The sequence below is a fragment of the Odontomachus brunneus genome, unplaced genomic scaffold (genome assembly GCF_010583005.1).
Source record: "Odontomachus brunneus isolate Ranch 3 - 2012 unplaced genomic scaffold, Obru_v1 Obru_scaffold_004, whole genome shotgun sequence".
Classification (NCBI taxonomy): Eukaryota; Metazoa; Arthropoda; class Insecta; order Hymenoptera; family Formicidae; genus Odontomachus; species Odontomachus brunneus.
Window position 1 is genome coordinate 2,167,835 of NW_022639454.1, and position 19,401 is coordinate 2,187,235.

The 19,401-nt window shown below is 46.0% G+C and overlaps 1 protein-coding gene across 5 annotated transcripts in view; it reads left to right on the forward strand.

Moving 5' to 3' along the window:
• Positions 1-19,401, forward strand: part of LOC116845084 (terminal nucleotidyltransferase 5C) — a 143,571-nt gene that overhangs the window by 67,824 nt on the left and 56,346 nt on the right. For 2 of the 5 annotated variants that reach the window (XM_032817436.1, XM_032817427.1), the window contains exon 1: positions 6,612-7,471. The exons of the other annotated variants lie outside the window; for them this stretch is intronic. The gene's annotated coding sequence lies outside the window, so the exon portion shown is untranslated. Of the gene's footprint in view, positions 1-6,611; positions 7,472-19,401 lie in introns of those variants that run through there. 5 annotated transcript variants of the gene reach the window in all.

Consider the following 19,401-nt stretch of genomic DNA (forward strand, 5'->3'; position numbering starts at 1 on the left):
CTCCTCTCTCCTCTCTCTCTCTCTCTCTCTCTCTCTCTCTCTCTCTCTCTCTCTCTCTCTCTCTCTCTCTTTCCCCCCTTCTCCCCCTCCTTTCCCCTCGCTCTCTGCCTGTCTCTCTGTCCGCCTCCCTCTTCGTCTCTCTGTCCGCTTCTCTTAGTACGCACCGCACAGTAACTCTCCACTTCACCACGCGGATCGCAGTTGCTGCCGTGCATATTACGTCATCAACACCTTCACTTCGCTCGCGCTGTCCGAGCGCGACGTTGTTACGCTATCTCCCGTCGTCTCTCGGACTGCGTTCGCTGCTTTCGGAATTAGCGACGCCTCGGTGCTTCCCCGTTGGATAGCGTTTTCGCGACTCCCTCGCGTATTCAGCGTGGTCCGCGACGCAGGATCTAGCGATACGGTAATTATAGGAGAAAGAGAATGGGGAAAAAGAGAAGGCGAGAACGTCGCCGCCTTCATCCCCGACGGCGAGCGCGGCCGCGTGGACAAGCGGGCTGAAGCTCACGACTTAACCGAGGCTACTTTCGCGGACGTCGTTGCATTACTCGCTCCTGAAAGCTTTATTAACCGCGGTGCAAAGTTACCGCCGCGGGTGTAATCCTATCTCGCGCGCCGGCGTCGTGTAAATTACAAATTGAATACGTGCGCCGAGATCCGACACGAGCGGGCCGCGAGAGAGACAGAGAGGGAGAGTGAGTTTATGTACGGCGCGGCTTTAAGTTATACGTCCGTTAGGTGTTACTCGAGGAAACTTGAGGCGAAAATGTGGCAAAGCTGGCGTTTTCTCGACGTTTTCGCGACGACACACGCACGCCTTCCTCCTCCCTTTCATCGTTCATTCAGGTCGCATCCAACAATCCCGCGTCATCGACGGTCTCATGGCGAGATGTTGCGGGCGATGATCGGCCGGATCTTTTTTTTACAGACCGCTCTTTCATACCGCGCAGAGAGACGTTCTCGCAGGCGGAACGCGCGCATCGACCTGCGGAGACATCTAAAAAATGTATATCACCCGCTCTCTTACATTCTTCGCCTAACGATGAATGGCAGGATTGTTACATCGGCGGTATAGCGCGTCCGAGAATAGATTAACCGCCGCTGCGATTTAAAAGCACGGCCAACACTATGACGTGAAAGTAACGATCCGATGCCGAGTCAATAACCTGCAATAACTGTTTGACCTAAAAATGTCTCGGAGACCCTGCCGAGGAGAGTTTTTCCCGCGCGAGTGCTCCCAAGTCGCGGCGCGGTCGCCCGTCAGATACGCGAGCCGTCAGGACGCAACACCGCGCGAGGATCGCGCTCTCGTTTTCGCTCACGGGACTCGTTCGCGAAGGTCAGCGGCCGCTGAATTCATGTGATCTCGGTCTCGCCACCGTCTCGCACCGCTAATTCGCCGAGCGCAATTCGTTTCCGCCTCGCGTCAATCACCGTCGTCGTCGTCCTCCTCAAATCCTTCCCTTCGGATGTCCCCGCGATCGTTCATCCATTTCGCGTGGCTCTGCGCGTCGCGAGAATAATCACGTGCACGACGCGAACAGAATCGATATATGTAAGAAAATAATTAATACAAGAGGTAAGGAGAAATGATCGGCCATGAAGAGATAAGCGTTGTTTTTAGATCCGGAGTGTTCCGGCTCGTGATTGCAAGACTCGCGACTCGATCAAACCGATCCCACGCTGGAACGCATGCGTTATATCTCGCAAATTGGATTTGGCAGTTAACAATAGCAGTCGAAGGACTCGGACGGAGCAAAAGATCGGCTCTCTTTTACTTTTCTTTCTGTCTCTCTCTGTCCCGCGGTAGATCATAGGCGAAGATAACGGTTTAATTAAGTAAAGGAGATTACATCTCATTGTCGAGATCATACTCTCCGCCTTTAAAGCCGATATCTTTGTTGTGTTCACGCTGAAAATTCCTACGCATAAAGAAGTCCGATTCTATAGTTTGCCAGATGTGGGAAGTACATGCCTATCGCGAATGTGTGTGCAAATTCCCCGCCGCCGTCGCCGTGTTTCGCGCTGCGTTTAATGATGTAACTTCAATATCGAAGTTCCGGCCCGCGCGGCTTTAATATCAAAGCAAATATTCGCGCTCGTCGAGTATGCGCTCCTAAGTTCAATCTACGTTTTATTCATGCCATTCATTGCCTTGTTGTGAAGCTTATTGCGGGTTTTCCCGCAATGCGAGATTGAAACAGACAATTTTCCGGGAGCATCATTCTGCAGTGTATTATTGACCCCGTTGACGTCCGCGCGCCATTATTAATCCACCCTCAGAGACTCGGCTCTCCGATAAGAATTTTCACGAGCGCACATTCCCGCGCAGCCTCTTGTTGGGAAAGAACGCGATACTCTTTTCTGTGCAAATCGTCGCGCAAAATAATATGCACATATGCATAAATATGGATTATATCGTGTTCACAGGGAGTTCACAGGAGATCTTGCGCACGGATTTATAGGATATCCTGCTTTAGGATATCTCTAGTTTTTAGAATGTCTCTGAGACACATTTCAGACATTTATGTCGCGCGTCTGTGGGTATTAATCGCTGCTTGCATGCTCCGATTACTCCTCCGTGTCGCGACTTTTGTGCCGACGAGTCGCGTTGCCATTTGGAAAAAAGAAACGCGCGTACGATAATCCGCCGGAGAAACCCGATGGAAAATACGATAAATAAGTGGGACGCGATAGCCCTTTGAGCGCGGAAGGACGTATTTAGCCTATAGGCTATGAGAAACAGGTGGCTATAAGTTCTTATCTAACATCGATACCTATAGTTCGCCGTTTCTAGGAGCTGTTGGAAACATATCGGCGAGTACACTTCCGAGCGCGAAACTGCGGGCATGCCCGGAAGAACGAGAGAGAGAGAGAGAGGGGGGGAAGGGGGAGGAAAAATGAGAGAGAGAGGAGACAATACCGTTGGAAGATCGCGACAATTTCGAAGATAAAGAGCGCAAACAAGGCCGCGTAACGAGTCGAAGTTGTCCCACTTATAGGCAGAAGTAATTGATCCGGCTGTTACGTAAGACAAGCCGGGATAGGAACGTCGCAACATTGTCTCGCGGCGCATAATGTCCGCGATTCATATCTCGACGTTATCGTAACGCGCCGATGATGCCGTCACAGTCCCGTTTGATTACCGTCCGTGAAAGTGCGCGCGAGCAAAAAATACTCGAGAGCTGTCAGAACTGTGCGCGCGCTTCGATAATATCATTACGCTCGTTCTTCGCGTTATTCACCACCACAACCAATGCGCGCGTTTCTCCCACGGCTCACGCCCACCGAAATGAATTTCCATCGAAGAAAAATCGCGCGAAGAGCACGCAGCGCTCTTGCGTATACACTCAGAGAAGGATTATGGAAAAGGTAACGAATATTTATGCGGTGAGAGTGTGCGTCATATATGGTGGGTAATAATATATTTGGTTACACACTAATTTGCATATATTTGCTACGAGAGGAAATTTGCCTGACATAAGAGGAGATACATCTTCTCGTGAAACCGCAACTTTCCATGGAAGCGATTGCTCGTTCCATTTAAATAGGACTTGAATAAATATGTGATTAACACACTACGAGGAAAAAATACTGGAAGATTTATTTGTGGGATATAAGGTTCATAGAAATAACTTTTGTTCCGATGTCATTTTATTACATCTTAGTTTTCACAAGTAAATTTTCAGGCATTTTTTCTCAGTACACACCGAATAAATATTTTCCATCTTCCAGATACCTTTTCTCTCAATATAGATAAAATGCTATCAATCCCATTATTTATTCATCTATCCATATTATTATTACTATTTATTATAATTATATATTGTTTACTCATATGAAATATTTAATATTCGCTCATGTTACATATTTCATTCAGTAGCTGAGTGTGAGTTAAAGAACATAATTAATAAATTTTATTCGCTGAGTGAAATTAAGAATGAAAATCAAGCGTGCATAAATTACTGAAACAATCGAATATTGTGAATTCTAAAATTTCCAAGAGATTTGATTTAAGCTGGCCACACACACTTTCCGTAACAGTAACCGTAAGACGTTACGTAAGAATTGACCAATCATGTTGACAATCGTCGAATCGTAAGGTCATTTTTGTTGAATACTCGATCATAATTGGTCAATTCTTATGTTATGTTTTACGGTTACTGTTACGGAAAGTGTGTATGGCCAGCTTAAATCAAATCTCTTGGAAATTTTAGAATTCACAATATTCGATTGTTTCAGTAATTCATGCACGCTTGATTTTCATTCTTAATTTCACTCAGTTTTACTTACGAATTACGAATGTAACTTGCAACATTTCTATTTCTGATTGTTCGTAATTCACATTCACACGTGGCGCCGTTAAACAATGCGGCCATTAACACCGTGGTGGCGCGACATGCGCAGTTCGAGATTCACTAATCGTAGTTGCGCGCGTTTAGCTGCCGGAGTGTTCGATCAAATTCGCGGGTTTATTTTAATTCCGGCGCGTTCGCGGTTGAAGAACGGTTGAAGAGTGACATTTTCGGACTGCGTTCTAAGTTTGTTTCGCGAAACGTACGGCGTGAATTGACACTCGTCTCGATATATAGTCGCGAGTGCAGTGTGCAACGGATTTGAGGGAAGGACGCGAGTCTCGGCGCATAGGTTAGGTTATACCGCGCTCCAAGAGACAAGTTATCCTGAGGTTAGTCGCACTTGCAAGACCAATTGTATTTTACACGCAAAGAATTCCGAGTCAAGATCTCTTCAGATCTCTTCAGACTCTAGATTCGTGAAAATTTGTATCGCGTTCTCCTGTTTGCGGCTCTCGACCGGCAATTTTAGACTCACGACGTGGAACGATCGATGATGAAAGCTTTGCGATTCTTTTGATTATAATAAACAAGAGTGCAATTTTGTTCACATTATTGCATTTATTTTGCATTTGTTAATAGACACAGCAACAAATTTACTAAGTTACACTCCGATTTTCATATTACATTCATCGCGACATTTTGTTCGTATTTCTATTTCATCATTTTATATGATAAATATGAAAGAGCAATCTGATCAGTCACAAGAGACATTTTCTGAATTGCGTGATTTTCTTTACTTAAAGTTGCCGCGAGGTTTGTGTACGTCAGGGGGGACGATTCTCATACTTGCACTCGGGGTTTCCACGTTTCCGCAAGTCCACCGAGACTGCGGAGCGATTTATTATCCCGTGGACGAGGAGAAGCATCGCGAGTTCTGTGTCGCGAATAGCTTCGTGCGGCTGGAGGTCTCAGCACGAGAGAAAAAAAGAGGCGAACAAAAGGCGAAGAAGCCGATTCTCGGTTTCGTGGATGCGATCGGAAAACCGTGGAAATCGTCTCGCCGGCAGCGATCGATCGCGCAACTCGCAATACAGGTAGCAGCATCGTCATCGTAGTCTACTCTCTTTTTCGGGCTCCATCCCACGAGCGGAGAGCCCCGCGTTCTCCGCACGAAAGAAAATCTGAGCGATTGTGCCAGCGGAGTTACGTCGAATCGCGTCAGAGAAGGAAAACCGAGGAAGAATAAAGCGCGCGCCGCTCTCGGCGGTAGGACAGTGGAGCGAGGCGTTGTGCAGAACAGAGGGGCCTTAGCCAAATATTCCATTTGTCGTGCTACTTATCTATTGATCTAAGGAATTTCTGGGATAATTGTACGGGCAAAACAGTTTGGGACTGCTCGGAGAAAATGTTAGGGACCCGAAAAATGCTCGTAGAAATGTCTATCCGATAGCTAATCGGCATATATCAGATAACCCTTGTCGTATAAAGAATGAAATAATGGTTTTAATTTGTGTTTTATTAGTCGTACAGCGACTAATTGGGGAAGGAAATATGTGCCTATCTTGCTTTTTGAGTTCCAAGTTTAAAGTGGATGTGTCCGGAAAAGTTTTACAAAATATGAAATTCCTCTTGATTCATTTAAACTATTGTATTTCTCTAATTTAGTACAGATTAAGTATATTTTGTATCCTATTTTCAAGATTCTTCAAAGGGAACAATTAAAAGAGAAAAAGAAATCTAGACTAGCCTGTTTAAAACGAAAAAAAACCACTACTGAAGAGAACAGCATTTCACCGTATAGTTTCTTAATTTTTTAATAAATTTAAGTAAATAATTTAAAAGCAGTCATGGAGCGAGTTGAATTGTTAGTTTTTACTCGAGCGTCACGTGTAACGAGCCTCAAGCTGGGAATCAAAAGGGCAGTTTCGCGAAATACAGTTCCAAAGTCGCGGCAGCTAGTTTGAGGTAGAGACAGACTGCGGGAGCGTGCTCGCGGAGAGTCTCGTAACGCGTGTGTCCGCGTGGTATGTGCATCGCGATCGCGGATCGGCTCTCGCGCGATTCGCGAGAGGCCGAGAGCGATCGAGCTTGTGTGGGCGCCCGCGCGCTCGACGGCGGAGAGCGATCCAGCGCGCGACGTCGCGCTCGTCGACGAGGACACACACACCGCGGGCGCTGTGTGCTTAGGGTCGGTCGGTCGGTCGGTCGGTCAGCTGGGTGGGAGATCGACTCGGTCGCGCTCAGGGAGGGGGAAAGCCGGCGGGAGTGGGGGACTCGCGGCGGTGCGTGCGCGCGAGCAATCGTACGCGCCGCCGTCAGTGTCAGTTGGTTCGCCGCGGCGGCTAGTGTTGTCGTTGACGTGTTACCGACTGCGTTCCGGCCGACATACGTATTACGTTTGCGCGCAACGCTCACGCTACGGCGGCGTACGAACGTTCGAAGGCGAAGTTGCTCTCCCCTCGATCTGTCACAGTCTCTCCCTCCTGGTTCCTCCCCGCGAGACCAAGAGCGACGTCTCGTGCGAACTGACAAACTGAGAGAAGAAGGAGGAAGAGGAGAAAAGGGAAGTGATCGGTACATCGGCTCTGTCGCGGTACCGAGATTTCTTCCGGCTTCTGAAGCGGACCGGCCTGCCCGTTGTCAACGCGAACGGGCGGCGTGACGCACGGACGTGGGCGCGCGAATATCGCCAAGTTCACGGTGCTTTGACTTTCATTGCTTCTCTCTCTTTCTCTCCTCTTCCTCGCGCGCGCGCGCGCGCGATTTCACGACAGTGTCGTCGCAGTCGTTGGAGAAATAAGCCGCGTGACGCTTCGGCGTGATACTCGGTATCGTTCCGCGCAGGTATATCGCGTTCTTATCCTACCCGTCGACGTAGCACGTCAAGATACAAAAAGCGGCACGTGCTAAGTGCGGGCCTCAGAACGAACGAACGGCGGGTACGTGCGCGATCGTAAGAGCGGAGAGGCGGTCACGCGCGCATCGCTACTCGACGACGACGACGACGACGACGTCGGCGGCGGCTGAACTCTCGGACCGGATATACATGTAACGTATCTATGCGCGCCTACATACGACGACCGTAATCTGCGGCTTCTCGGAAGATTAGTGAAAACGTGCCGTGGCCTAGTGTCCCGACGACGACACGCAGGAGAAGGCTTGTACACATTGTAAGTACTGACAAAAACACGAGACTGCGGTAGCGGCCTCGTTCACCATATGTTAAGCCCTTCGCCGCGTTCCTTGCGAATTCGCCGCTCAGCTGGGACAAATCACGGCGGGTTCCGAGCGAGTCGAGTCTAGAGACGCGATTTTGGCGTGCGTTTGCTCGGGACGACATTTGGCAGAAATTCGCGAGATCGAATAGAGACCGGGGTCGTTTCTTCTCGTCCTCGGAGACCTTCCTCGCGGAGAAGACGCCAGAGACGTGCTCTCTCGAGCGGCAATCGGTGAAGAGTCTCTCGGCTTCTGTTGGCGGTGTCATGTTTGCGACTTAAGAAACTCGTCGCTTCTCTCGGGACGTGCATTGTCGCGCGGCCGAACATTCGCATTCCTTGGAGAAGTTTCTCGAGCGGCGCACGCGCACAAGAGAGACCTTCCCTGAATCTCTTCCTGCCTTTCCTAACCGAGTTCGGGCGAAACTTTTCGCCGGAACGGTGTCGATGCACCCCCCGCGAAAACACGCAGGGTAAATGCACCAGCGAGAGCGACGCTCGGTTTCCATAGGAATGGCTCGCGCAGTAATAAAAGGTCGTCTACGATCGCAATCAAAATCGTAAATCTGGCTTGCGAGTCATATCCGTTTCCGTATACGAAAACTTGCGAAAAATGAAGGAATTTCGTCGACGAAGATTCTCATTTTTCGCAAGTTCACGCGAGGAAAACAAGCATATGATCGATTTTCGCAGGCCAATGCCGCGATTTGAAGACCCTTTAGTGCTGCCAACGTCGTGTCGCCATCGTCGTGACGTTTACATTCTCGGAGGTTGTCAATCTCGCGCGACCGATGCAATTAGTCGAGATGAGTAATGGGGAGAAAAAATATGGAATCGTGAAGATCATCATTGAATAACAAGTATTTCCGCGAATTGAAAATAATTAGTTCTTCTACAACGGTGTCCAACTATCAATCTGTTTGTCTATCTCTTCTTTTCTTTTTTTTTTCTCTCTCTATCTCTTTGTTAGTAGTAATGGTTCTATAATTATCGGAGACCGCAGGTACATACGCGGCCCACTTGGGGTACGGACGTATTTCTACGACTTTATATAAGCGACTTTATACAGATTCAGTGGCGATCCACTGCTGGTTCAGTGATCGATCACTCGGCCCGATGCATCTACTCCACATTGTGCGCGAAATCAGCGTCGCCCTTCGTCCCTCCTCTCCTCCACTCTTCGGGATAATTATAGGTTATTGGTTGCAGAGTTCACTTTCACTTTGTAACTCGCATTGGGCTTATGATGTCTCTCGGACGCGGAACCGCGACTAACCTTTCCTAATCCTCTGGACCGCGAGATGCCACGACCATCGATCTGCTTCGAGCGAGCACGTCGCGCGGAGCAAACACACAAGATGTGCGCGCGACCAAATAGTAAATCGGTTCAGCCTCCGCCTCGAGAGGCCAATTTCGAGATAGCGCGTGTAAAAAAATACGCCCTCGCGCGAGCTCTTGCGTTTAAATCCACTGGTTTGACAAGGCGAGGCTCGTTATTACAATGTAGGGTAAGAAAATTGAATTACAACCGACGTGCGTGCGCGCTCATACGCGCGTGTGTGTGTGTACCATGGACATAGTATACATGGACTCCGAATGTTCTGTCGTCTAATAGAGCGAAGCCAACATCTGGAAAGAGAGCGAGAATAGAGGGGTTATAGTTTTCTTCCTATTTTGTCACTTTTTTGTTGCGCGTGCATCCATTTCTTGTTCTCATAATATTATAGCAAAAACACTCCGACTAGACTGGCAAGTAAAAATTTTACTTATATACTATTAGTATAATTTATTATACTAATTATACTTATTATACTTATTATACTATTAGCTTTACTTATTATAAATCTTATTGCGCACTTTGTGCAGAAAAAGACAGAGAACAGAAGGGCTGTATATATTGGCTTCTCTTTTCTGACTGTATGCGGAGTCTATGTATATTATGTCTATGGTCTCTTTCTATATGTTGGCTTCACTTTTCTGGCCGTATGCGGGGTTCGTGTATACCATGGTGTGTACACACATATTCCGCGGAATCGGCCGTTTCGCGGCAATAGATTAGTCAAGGTCGGGAGTATGTCTCGGCTCGCATAACGAATCGGCGGATCGCCGGCAAGCCACGTACGTTAATTCGTCCGTTACGTGCGATCGCGCACGAGGCGGTGTATTAGATCAGTGCTCGCGCTCACCGACTTGTTTACCGTGCCTTTTAACGAGCATTCCCGCGGCAATGGTGAAACAATTATTACGCCGTAACGCGAGAGAGTATCGCGCGATTACGCAAATGGCGGCAAGTCGAAGGAGGAGGAGGAGGAGAAGGCGGCGTTCGCTTAAAGAGTTTATTCGCTTAAACCAAATTGCGTGCTTAAAGTTATATACTGCAAAAATGTAACGCAACACCTATCGCGGTGAAACACATTCGTAGTCGAGAGATCTCGTGCGATTGGTGCACCGCGCTCGTGAGGAATTTTACATTGGATGTCGAAATGTTGCACATGCAAACTTGTGATAGAAGAAATATAGATGACTGTTATTCCAATGCAACTTGGCAGAAAATTATGCCATCCAAATAAGAAACTTTGCGTTATGTAAGATATCAGGGAAAACGCGGTATATAGAAAAAAAGAATAGTATTCACTAAATTATAAAAGCACTAATAATACCGGTGCCTAACTCTGGAAATTCTTATTGTGTTGCTCTTTAAATTCGGATATTTGAATCTTTAATACGGAATACATGTACGTATATTCCACGCTGAAAAAGTTTAAATACTCATATTTAAAAACCAAAACACTAAGAATATCCAGAGTTGGGCACCAGTGTGTTGTTAGTGTTTAGACTCGGTTGGCACTTTTACTTTATATATACCGTCTGTGTGTAACGGTCGGCCGGAAGACCGCTGTTTCAACTTTCAAATCAACATTCCTTATTTAGAGATGGCGATATGAATACATAAACACGTAATTTTGTTCGACAAATAGTGAATTTATGAACAGCTCCTTCGAGGCACACCACTGAAAGTACGCCCCTTAGGTTCCCTGGAAACGCCGGCGAGAACAAACTCCTTAATCGTTCGATTAATTTTTGACGCGGAAAAAGAAAACGATTTCTCTCGCCTATTACCGCCTGCGATACATATCTATGCGTGCTGTTACGATATGTTTACGACATAATGAAGGCCGTAATTTCATCGATAGTTCCTCGTCGCGGCGTTACATCCGGGAGTAACGAGAATAAAAGAGAGCGAGAGAGAGAGGGGGGGGAGAGAGAGAGAGAGAGAACAACGCGAGGAGCTGTGGGAAAGAATGAGGGAGATGAAAACATGCCAAGAAATTTATCGGACGAAGCGACGCTATTGTGCGCGCGTGCAGACTACGAAATGTAGGCACTTAGATGGACGAGTGTGATTTTGCTTAGACGGAAAATTCTGTGTGACTAATGTGTAATTGTTCAGATAAAATTATGACTAATGATAAGTTCGCAAACAAGCTGGGGCCCGCGCAAGCTTAGTATTTAGCGCGGATTATATTGTGCGGCGTTTCCGCTTGCGCGATACGCTCCTCTGCTCGCTCTCTTGAACGAACGTGACAGTTGACGTTGCTACAACGACGACGACGACGACGATTTATGAGCTCGCAAGATCGACCATCGTTTTTCGCTTCTCGCACTCCAATTGCGGCGGCGCGCACACCGATGCGCGGCGACGAGTGTGATCGAACGCGCGTTTACAGGACTCGAACTGATTCACCATCGATTCACTCGGTGAAAATATATATCGCGCGTCGCCGTCGTCGTCGTCGCGAAAGCAGTCGCGTCGGGGCTAAAAATATCGTGCGTAACTTGGTCGCAGTGAGTCGGCCTCTCTTTTCTCTCTCCTCTCTTGCTCGTTTCTTTCCCGTCGTTTTTCCTGTTTTTCTTGCAAATGCCAACGTGGGAAAGGGGCGCGAGCGGAATAATTCGCGCGAAGGCGAATCTCGCGTTGCGCCAGAGGAACGTCGCGGTTTAAACGTTCACGTGCCGCTGTCCCCTTTCCCTCCCCTTAATCGATCTCCTCTTAATCGTTTTAACAGTGTTTGCACGGAGATAGATAACATTGTGTCGATTTATGTCAGCTGTTTGTGAGAGAGGTGTCGCGGGAATCTTAAGCAGATTTGTCAAGACCGTGCAAACGCGCGCTCGATGCAGCGTGTGCGACGTGCAAATACAATACGAGCGCCGCACGCTCGCGCCACGTCACACACGTAGTTTTGATTACGTAGTCAACAGGTTGTTTCGCGCAAGAACGAAAGCTCGTTTAATTCAAGCGACACGTTCGCGCGACACGTCGTGAGAAGTGTATGCGCTTTAGCGAACGTCTCGGAAGAGCAGGCAAGTCGCACAAAAGCTCGCCCCCCTTCCCTCTCGTATCGAAAATGAAAATCCTCTGCGGCGCTATTATTAGTGGGCGATGTTATCGCACGGTAAACACTCGTCGTTACGCGATTAGCTCGAACGGCTTGATTAATTTTCGCCAGCGGTTGTTTCAACGTTCTTCTCACTTCTTTTTTCGCTTCCTCTCATTTTTCTTCGGGAATATCACCCCGACATAAGCTGACGCGCGCGCAAACCTTACGGCAACTTGAGCCCTCAAACGACAAGGTGAAATTGTAAAACTTGAGTAACAAAATGGATTTGTACATGAACCCGACGTTTTTTTGAGTTTATTTTCTATACATTAAAATTTGTGTTAGGACCAATAAAGAATATTAATTAAGCAGGAACAAATTTTTTTGTTGCATTAAAAGAATTTTTCCAATCTGACCTTAGCGCGGATATATTGCAAAGCTTCAACGGCTATTGTTGAAAAAATATGTACCGAATGGAGTCATCAGTGACCTTCCACCTTGTTTAAGAGTTAAGTATGTTAAATCACGAAATTCAGCAACCTTGAGTGTTTTATGACTGATCAGATTGTACTCATGTTTATCAGGCGGAGTGACGAAATAGAGATACGAAGAGGTGATCAAAATTTGCCCCGAACAATGTCACGTAAATAGCTTTAAATATATTTAAATAGCAATATGAAAATTTATTGCTGTATCAGTAGAACAGAAGTCTACGTTATTATACGATATAAATTTAATACTTAATTCGATACACGCAGTATATTTCATGTGCAAATGTGCTTAAAATAATTATGAACGTGTTTCCATTATCGATTGTCTCACGTCGTGATAATCGTGAGAGTCTATCTGCGACTTAAATCGGAACTTTCTCACACTGAAAGTTCTCAGAAAAATTAGTCGCATAGAAAAAAAGAATATTCTTGTTTGGAGAATTTATTTATATTGTTGACATTTTTAAAAATAAAATTATACGATGTGAACGCGAAGATAAATTAGTCTTCGATCAAGACGAATATAATCGAATTAATACAATCATTTCTTCATAGAATATTACAATATTAATATTCTTGGTTATATATTATTAGTCCTCAATCTATTAATTAAAAAAGATTAGCGGATGATTGTGTTAATTTGACTATATTCGTCGCGATTGAAGGCTAATTCATTCAGCGGCATATATAATCTCATTTTAACATTAATCTTTTTTTTGAAATGTCAGCAATAAAGATATTTCCCAACAAGAATATTCGGTGCGCCTATTCGCGGTATTGTTTTATCAATGATCATCGGTGCACAAAGGCGCGCTTCGCAGGCTGACCCGTTGATACGTATGCACGTACGGATGTTATCGAAGTAATTCAGGAACCCGTCGATTCTCTCCGCAAATATACGTCTCGATTGCAGCGCGATAATTTCGTCGCGCGCGCGTGCACGCGTAACATTGTTGATGTTCAGACAAGCGCATTGCGTAACATTGAGAGATTAATCATGGCTCGCGGCCCGAGATGGGCTGCGTTCTCTTTATCGGGCGCGTCGCTCGCTAAATATTGAATGGATGCAAATACGCCGTTGCGCTGGTGTCGAATTTTATTACGTCGCAACACATGCAGATAAATCCTACGTTCCATCGCGCGTTCGCGCCTCTCTTCCTCGCGGATTCTCGCGGCGAGCGAGCGAACGCGGCGCATCGCTCGGAACCGGCTTATTATTCCGGTCGCTCTGCATTACGATTCCTATTAAAGTGCGATATAAGATAGCGACGTGGTGTTACGTGCGCGGGACGAGATACGACGTGCGTCGAGCTCGCTTTTATAATCTCTTTCTCTGTCTCTCTTCCTCTCTAGTCGTTTAAATTCCCCGCGATCCCCGCCTTTCACTCTCTCCCGGCACTTCCTCCTTTCCTCGCGAATCTCCTCGCGGGATCGCACTTACGATGCATTCCTGACGTTTTCTTGACCCTGCTTCTCACCCGAATTTCCGGTCGCAGATATCGCGACTCGTAACCACCCATGCATCGGCGGTCTTGTGTGTGTGTTAAACGCGCATTATGTAGCATCGTCGGACGCCTTTCACCCGGCCGATCCGAATTTCCGCCTTTCGGCAACCCGCGACGCCGCTTTTTCTCCCTTCTTATCAGCGCGCGATGCGCCGCATCGTGTGATTCATTCCGCGCGATCAGTGTTTCCTTTCTTTCAATTCCTTTTTTCGCCGCAGTCATCTTCGTTCACACAATAGGGAAGGAGTGTTCAATTCGGAACGTGACGCGCTCGTCAATCGACGGGCGGTCAGCCGAGCATGATAATCTTCGGTGCTTAAACGGCCCAATCTCGCCTTTCACTCCTCGAGCACTTCCTCCTTTCTTCACATTTTTTCATACCTCGCCATTCTCCGCTACACGACTAGAAGGAGAGAGATACATCGAGTTTTTTTTGAGTCTTTCTGGGAGATACACGTTAACTTTTCATCGCATCGTATTGTCTACCCTACCACCTGCGTAAGCCCACGAATAGCTCCCTGCGAACGCGCTTCTCGCAACATTCTCCCCGGTCATTACTCGAGCCGTTCCGACCAACACGTCGATTTTGTTTCGTATTCCTCCGCTACTTTTTTATTTTCCTTCTCGCGCACATGTAGTCACACTTATCTTGCTTTTCTGTTATTTGTCTGCGCGGCGACTGTCCGTGTCGCAATTTTGCAATTTTGCTTCTATGTTGCTGCAAAAAGATTTTATCCTGGAGTATAATAATAAGTCGGAAATTCTATTCTACTGCGACGCGACGCGTTTGTTGCGCGGAGAGACAAGCGGCAGATAAATCGTTCCTTCCTCCGACGAGTTAAGTACGTTTCGATTTGGTCACGCCCGTGAACTCACGGTCCGCTGGAGCGTTACTCACTCGGAAACACGTGATTCGCGTACTCGCGCCAATTAACGATACTCCCAGCGTATAATGTCTCTCCCGCGTCGTGACGCGCGACTCATCGATCGCGTCGGTCGATAGTCTCACGAGCGCGCTCCTCTTCTCCCGTGAATTTCACGCTGAATCGGGCGAGAAGCGGTTTTAAAGATTTCCACGCGACGGTAACTGCGGCTTTATTGCGGTATTAAACTTCACGTGTCGTATTAAACTTCACCGCCTTGCGCGTCTTTATCGAGCCGAGATCGCCGCGTCGCATATTTCGCGTATTACGATCGTAAACGTAAGAAGGAAACGACGCACAGTGGGATCAAGTGACATTTTATGTTTCGGGAAGAACTGCAGTCTCGAAGTTTGAACCGATTTTTTTTTTATGAAAGCTAATGAAATTTAGAATAACTTTCTCGTGCCAGATTTTTGTTTTTTGCTTCCCTTTTTCTAAATCAGACATCAAGAAGTTAGATTTAGAAATGTTTTTCAGTCGAACGATTTCGACAAATGTGGCAGCTCGAAACTTTTCATTTTAAGAACAATAATTTTAAAAAATTTGATAATATAATAGTAATAATTTAGTTTTACTTAATTCAGTTTTCATACTAAATTTAGGTATTATTTCGAATCGATCTCTATGATTTTTCCCGAACATACAAGGATTTGAATATTTAACCTCTTAGCTACAGGACTTAGCTTAGTCTCAGGACTTTCCGCGGAGCTGTATTTCTGTATGGCAAAGTTCAACGCGGACTGGCGAAAATTATACAACACTGCGATTTATGTCTAGTAATGTTTTTCACTACGTAAGTACATTAGAATACAGTTTTAGATGAATAAATTATAATTTATTAGAAATAAGAATGAGCCACTATAGTGACGTATCGTTCAGAAAGATGGTATATGCGAAAGCCACTATAGTGGCGTACAGTACCTAAGTGATTAATTACGATATCAATGACTGTGCCTGATATTAAAGGTGAGATATAAAATAAGTTATCCAGTTTGATAGAAACAAGTTTCTACATCTGGCTTCATGTTTGATTTAGAAGAAGGGAAGCAAGAGACAAAGATCTGACTCGACGAAATTGTTGCCTACTTCATTAATTTTCATTAAAAAGAGCTCAAATTTCAGGGCTGCGGTCTTTTTTGAGGCATGAAATCACATTCGACACTGTCAATACCACCTGTCTGACGTCAGCTATGGTCGCCTCTTTCGATTGGTGTGTCGAAATCGCACAGGATATCCTGACATCGTGCCGTGCGCCGCAAAGACCAAAAATTTCGTCGTAACTTGACACGAGAGCGAATTTACGAGCGGCGCCGCGCGGTATTCATTTGTACATTTACGTCGTAAATTCACGTGATTCGATCGGCGAGCTTTGAGCGTTGTCGCGCGTCAATCCTCGTCGCGTCTCCGCGACTTGCGAATTTATCGGGTCTCTGTGACAAGGCTGATCTCTCGCGACTATCGTCATCGTCTACAGCCTCGTTCCTTGCCCCCTTTCCTCCCGATATCGCTCTGAATCGTTCGAACTTCGAACCACCGATCGGACTTCGCACTCGAAGCTGTTTCTGCGATTATAAACGCGCGTGACAGGAACTTCACAGGAGATGGTTGGCAAATCGCACTTTGATATAAGTATCAATGCCTGGACACAACCCTGGACATTATTTTGATCTCACATTGAGGGAAATTACTCGATAAGAAATTAACAAACGGATATTTTCCATAAAAATATCGATGAATATTTTTATATTTAATCAGGAAATATCCAAGAAGAAATATCGGTTTATAATTTTTTATTTATCTGATAAAATGCCATTATGATTGCGAGTATTCAATTAAATTTTATCTGATATCCTGATCGGTAAAAATTCATCAGTATTCTGATCGGAAATATCCTTTTATTAATTTTTTATTACATAATTTTTTAAAGCAAGATATAAATATTTAAATTTTCAACATAAAAAAATATATATATAAATATTGAGTGTATATATATTTTTTTCTTTGTATCTTATTTATTATTTATATATTATCTATTATTTATATATCTTTTTTTCTTTGAAAGTTTAAATGTGTTTGTGTTTAAAGACCAAAATAAATAAGAATGTCCGGAATTAGGTGCGTGACAAGGAATTGCTTTTACCTTACATGCAAGAAAACCTTGTCCTTAGCGGGGGGTCTCTTCTTATGCAGGCCGACAATACGCCACAGAATCGCGAAGGTGCACAGGTATAGACTAGGTGAAACTGAACACAAGAAGAAAAGAAAATATCCTCCTCTCGCGCGCGCGCGACACTCTTGTTCATAATTCCAACGTCCGTTATTCATCATTATTAATAGATCGCCCATGTGCGGCGCCCCGCGCATAACTCTCTTCCCCGCGCGACCTTTCTCCCGCATATTAAGTCCAATAAATCCGACAATCGCGGCGACAATGTGCGCGCCGGCTGTTCCAGAACGGCCGATTACATTACTCCAAACAATGGCGTGCCCGCGCGAACGCGAATAATGCAAACGCGAACGAACGCGAATAATGCGAACGCGAGGCGACCGTTTGATCGAACTCTCGGCTCGTTTGTTGCCGCGGCGCGACGTGTAGGCGTAATAACGTGTGTGCGTTTATACTCGAAAATATCAGCGCCACGGGATCAGCGTGCGTTGTGCAACGCGACTTCGTTCGCCGCACAGGCGGATGTCATCGCTTTTATTATCCGCGAGGATTCCCTTAGCCCTGTGTCTTAATTCGCGCGGACGCGCAACGAGCGCCGCTATCAAATCAAATCAGCGAGCGTACAAAGTCGCTCACTGACCGGGGAACACTGCAGAATAACGCAGTCTCTCCTCTCCTCCCTCTCTGTCTCTCTCTCTCTTTATCGTCGTTAATATATGGGAAATTTGCAGACGCGACTATTCTCGAATTATATTGATTTGGTACAAAAAATGCGTCATTTCTTCTATAGAAATTCTGGACATTAAAAATAGAAAAAAAGGAATACAAAAAAAGAAAGAAGGGAAAAATAATATAAAAGAAGAAAAAAAAGATGTTTGAAAAAAATATTGAGTCAAGTTGTTCATTTTATTCGTAAGAGTGACTGATTCTTCGCGCAATTGGATAATTCCGTCTTCTGCTTTATTACACACACACACACACACACACACACACACACACACACACACACACACACACACACACACACACATATACACGAGACAAACATTTAGTATCAACTTGGCGATGGGACGCAGTGGGACGCGAGGAATCCGTAAGTTAAATCGGAGAGAAGTTTGTCGTCCTTCGCAACGTGTTACATTTACGGATGTGTTACGAGACTTCCCGTGAGATGTGGAGTGGGACTCGATTGATATCGCGGAAACGACGATTATATTGCGAGCGTTGCCGGCAAAACTCGAGGCGCCTGGGCTATTAATCGAGCAGCGCGGGGAATTCCTAGATATCCTAGGAAACAGTATTAATCTTGAGTCGCGCAACTCGTTCTGTCGTCTTCATGGTCGCGCGGTTCCTTTCCTGGCTCGTGTTTACATTTCGTTTCAATAATCCGTTTTCGAGCGGCCCGTACACGACGACGGCGACTACTCGTCGCTTGATTTATCGAAGGTCAAATATTGGAATTCGTGAGGATCGGGCAGACGAAGAAACGAGCGACAGACTACAGTTTATTATTGCGTTCGCGGCTCGGGCGGAAATTGATGCCGACGAAATTCGACGACGTATATCTCAATTTGTAAATTTGAATAGATATGTAGATGCGCGCGCACGCAACTGTCATATAATTGAATCGACTTTGCATTTCGTAGATTGGACGTCTCATCTGCGCATTAAATTTCCGCGGAAGTGCGAATCGCGCGGAACTCCGCGGAAATTTATTGGATATTTCACTCAGCCGGAGTGAATCGATCGGCCGAACATTGTTCGATGACTCAGCGACATTTCGGTCGATCCGGTCGTGCAGCACAAATAGAAAGCATTTTTCGCAATTGTGTGCACGGAAAACAATTTTCGGAGAGATATAAACGATTCAGAAATTCGCGTTAAAATTGTCAGAATATCATTAAAATTGGCCGCGAAAGTGTCGACGATTCGCACTGAATTCTCCGACGACTTGAAACGCGATCCCTTGGACCGTTCATGTTTTACGAGAGAGATTGGTTCATTCGACGGGGAGAGCTATATCTTGTTTCCTTATAATTGTATCAAATTGACAAGAGCGTCTTATACGTAAGCACTCCGCGTCGCCGCGGTTGCCGATCGCGCGAATATTGAACGTCTGCCTCGCGAAATCGCCGTAACGCCGACTCGCTCGACGAAAGTGGCGTGCGAATATAGGACGGCACGGTTAAGGGTTAATCCTCTCGAGGCCGTGGCGGCATGCGATGCACGGTATACGTATTCGCTACCGTGTACTTAACTGCGGAGTTAGCCCACGTTCGTATTGTTGCAAAACGGGCGCGCGCACGTCTTCCTTGACATTAAAATGTGCACTTGCGAGCCGCGTTCCATCGCGAAAGCGTAATATCTCCGCGCCCACCGTTCTCTCTCTCTCTCTCTCTCTCTCTCTCTCTCTCTCT